Raw genomic sequence first — 4,575 nt, 5'->3', positions numbered from 1 at the left:
GTCTAGATGAAATTCTGCCAAATAGAGTGTTCCATGATTCATATGATTAGTATAGTTTTGCCATTTCTTTTCTGTGTGGCTCATTTTACAGATGATAGTGTGAGGCCCAGGCAAGCTAACTGATCTCAGAGCACAGAGGTTATGGAGCATCTTGTCCTATTAGCTTCTACACAGCTACCAGGAAAAGGCAGCATGACCAAAAAAATGCCATGGGACATGAGGTCTTCTAAATAATCTCATTGTAATTTTTCAAATTGCTGTCAAATGTCTTCTTCAGAACAGCACCAAATGTCAATGAAGACTCAAGTATCTGTTCAGGGTAGAATCACTGTTGTTCAAAGAGCAAGAGAAAAACAGACAAGATGCTCTCTGGTGCTGAAGAGAGGAAGAAAGAAAGGCCACTGATTCTACCTATCATTTTGGAGACAGTATTTATCTTCTCTGAACTAGAAGATCAGTGTGGAATTGGCTTTGCCTAAACTAGGCTATTAGTGTGATAACCGAATTTAACAGTGTGTGAGATTCTTAACTATTATCATAAAAGTGGCATCGAATACTACCTTGCTTCTGTGAAGCATACTTAAATGCTTCACAGAATTCAAAACAGGAGATGAGAGCTTGGATGTCTGATTGACTTATCTGCATGCTTTTCTAGACATCATCTCATAGAGATAGTTAAACCTATGTGTTTGGAGAAAACTTTGATTTTGTGGTGGGTGCTCTGATATAAGGATCAAAATGAAATTTAGATCATTTCTGTTTTTATCATCTTTATCATTTATATAAAAAGTTTCAAGATATTGAAGCAAGGGTTGGGCGTAATATATAAACAGAGAATTTAGTGCTGGTCCAAAGAAAAGAATTCAATTCTTTTGTCTAATCTCTTCAAATGCTTCCTGTACCCCCAAATGATTTAATATTTCATTTTGCCATGAATGAAAATCACAAATACTACTATCCCTTAGTAATCTTTTTCCACCTCCACAAACTGAGATGAAAACTGTTCCCTTTTTTTTTTTTTTTTGGTGGACTTTTTTTTTTGGTATATATATTTTTATTTTTATTTTTTATTTTTTTATTTAATTTCTTTTCAGCGTAACAGAATTCATTGTTTATGCACCACACCTAGTGCTCCTTGCAATACGTGCCCTCCATAACATCCACTACCAGGCTCCCCCAACCTCCCACCCTCCACCCCTTCAAAACCCTTAGATTTTTTTTTCCTGAAAAACTTCCTTTTAAAACCATGGTTTAACAGAGAGGAGAGGAAACTACGATAAAACCACACCTCCCCACAAGCTCCTGGTGCCTCTTCCCACTGACCTCACTTGAGTTTTTCCAGAGCAGCAATCACTACCTGGTACTTCACGTGATTGTTTCTCTATGATCTCTCTCTCTTTCCGAGAACGGAAGTGCCAAATGGGCACAAATTTTGTTTTGTTCATTTTTGTGTCTCCAGTAAAACTAGCATGTAATATACCCTCAGTGAATATCAGCCGAGTGAATGAATAAAGGCAGAAAAGGTTATTGAGTGCCAAGAAATGATAGAGAGAAACACTGAATAATGAAGGCTAGAATTTATAAAGAGAAAAATGGATGCTGGTGATTTTGTTTTACACCTTTGAGTTCTCTCAGTTTGGTGGAGAATACTGATATGTCTGTGTATATAATATATACACATATATGTGAAATATAATCTTGGAAATGTTTATATTGTGAGAATAAATATACATAGAAGGAAGATACACAAATAAAAGTGATATAAAAAGAAAAGAAAAAGCTATCTGCATCCAAATCCATTTTCTGCCCAACTCTTTTGCTTTCCAAGACACTATGTTTTACTACACATCTCCTTACCTTCCTGTGGGTGAAAACCCTTGTTTATCTTTCTGATATGCAGGTCACTATAGTAATTGTGTCCCTTGGCTTCTGGAAGTTATAGACTCCCACCTCTACACTATTGCTTTGGTGTTCCATCTTTTCTATTGCTATAAAGCCAATCTCTGTGATCATCTTCCTTATATCAATCCTGGCCTACAGAAGAAATTCTCTACAGTACAAAATGGTACCAGTAGCCCTTTCACCAGTGCTGTTCCTGATGACTTTGGTAAATGGATGTGCCCCCTGGGCATTCTTACAGAATATAATCCTCCACTGAGTGGTCTGGTCACACATAATATATTCCCTCCTGCAAAGTCACTTTTCTGAGCCATTTTGACTCCTTCTAGAACTGTATTCCAGGGAAATTCAGGTATTCCCACTTTGTCTGGTGTGGACAATCATTCCTTCCAGGCTATTAAGGGCCATTCTAGCAGTGAATTTGCCCTATTTTCTGGGTCTTCACTGTTTGTTAACTCTAAATTGGGAAAGTGCCCCCAAGTCTATGAATTCTTGTTTACTGGGCCTCAAGTTTTGTTCTCTCTGCCCTGACACCCTTAAGCAAGCACCATTGTATTTCTGCTGGTACATATTAGCTCATTCCTGTGCCTCCTTTGGAATGTTCATGACCAATTACTAAGATTCTTGATTAGCTTCAAAATGTGCTTATTCTTATTTATGAAATCCATATTTCCCACTTATCTGTACACTCTTTCTACTTCTGATCTGGTCTGACTCTAAAAGCATTGCAAAGTAGAACAAAGAGGTGGAAGAAAATCATGCTCTATGCTCTATTTTTAATAAATGAAATACCATCTTTAGGAAGAAATACAATGTTTAGAGGTAACATGGCTATGAACTAGAAGAGTCTAATAAATGGAGATTTTCAATTGATAGTATATCAACAAAAATACTGATGAATGTTGACCTTTAAATTTTCTCTTCAGTATTGCTTTGAATTTGAGTTGCTAGCACTTTACTTGGAATATTATTAGAAATGTATATAAATTTTGGAAAGTTAAAAGAGAACCCTGCCCCTGTTGAAAACTCGTGCTTTGCTTTCTCACTTGGAAACGGTAAATCGCAAAATGCATTTAATTTCCTGCTTGAAAATACTAAATTGCTTCTTCTGATTTCCCTTTTGTGCTTTGCTAAGAGGGAACTTTAATCTTGTGCCCTAGTAATGACAAGGTGTTTACTTTTTGTATTTGTGTTAGGTGCTTTCATTAACATCACTTATAACCTTATATAACAAAGACCATCAATACTCTGGTTTCTCTTCAGATCGCATAAATCTTTCGCCTTTTACAAAGAACATCACCCACAAGACAAAACAGAGATTGGAAAAATAAAAAACAACATGAGATTTACAAAATACATACATACAAACATACATACATACATGCATACATACAAAAACTTGTCAGCCAGCCCTGAGTGATGGTACCAATTACCCAATGCAAATTGCATACATTCATGCTTTAGATTTTAGAGCAATGTTGTCAAAACTTTGTTATTGTTTCATAAAAATCTTTTTTATTCTTTACTTCTATGTGTGCTACTTGTTTTATGTAGCTACTAGTTTTGTATAATCAGGTTTAAGTACTTTACATTAAATATTTTTGGTCTATATATAAATACTCATATATATTGATAAGTAAAACTGTAAAAAGGTATAATTTTTGCTAATCACCATATTCTATGAATGAGAGATATACTTTATTATTTAATTCATGCCCCATAAGATAGTCCCAAAAGGTTTTTCTTCCTTTTTTCTTGGGGAAGGGAGGGGTTGATAAGGTTGTTCAGTTGATGTAATAGATTTATGGCAGCTATAATCCACATAAATAATGTCATAATCTCTCCTTACCAAAAGGCATCTGAAGTTTTCCATGTCACACCTTCAATAAATGGTCCTATAGTTTGGAGTTTTGAAGAATAATGATGGTGAGTTTAAAAATATTTTATTTTTTTAAGATTTTATTTATTACTTATTTGACAGACAGAGATCACAAGTAGGCAGAGAAGCAAGCAGAGAGAGAGAGAGAAAGAGAGAGGAGGTAGCAGGCTCCCTGCTAAGCAGAGAGCCCAATGTGGGGCTCAATCCCAGGACCCTGGGATCATGACCTGAGCTGAAGGCAGAGGCTTTAACCCACTGAGCCACCCAGGCACCCAATGAATACAATGTATTTTTCTCAAGCTGGAAGCTCAATCTGTTCTTTAAACTTTAGGTATATTTCATAGTTTATCAATATGAGGTAAGATTGAAAACCACAGTGGATAAACTGAAAAGCATCACCAAATAAAAAAATAGGAAGTAAGCCAATGATTACTTTCCCTTTTATATAAATAGGTGAAGAAACATATTGAGCACACATCAGTTCCATCAACAATATCATTGAGTAATCTCACTTGTATTTTTATCCAAATATTTTACTTATTTAAGTTATCATACTTTGATTTAATTTGAAGTACTGTGACTGACTCTCCCCTGAAGAATAGAAAAGAATCTGTGATAACCTTAATTTCAACATGTCAAGTCTTGTTTATTGATAACCGTGAAATGTTAGTTTATGTTCTAATAGCACAAATGCATTATTTATACAATGAGTTTGTAATTAATTCCCCAAACAAGGAAAATTTTAGAATAAAAGAAGTATTGAAATAAAAGAAGTATTGAATAAAAGAAGTATTGAT

Source organism: Mustela nigripes, chromosome 7 (genome assembly GCF_022355385.1).
Source record: "Mustela nigripes isolate SB6536 chromosome 7, MUSNIG.SB6536, whole genome shotgun sequence".
Taxonomy (NCBI): Eukaryota; Metazoa; Chordata; class Mammalia; order Carnivora; family Mustelidae; genus Mustela; species Mustela nigripes.
This window is presented reverse-complemented; position numbering follows the sequence as displayed.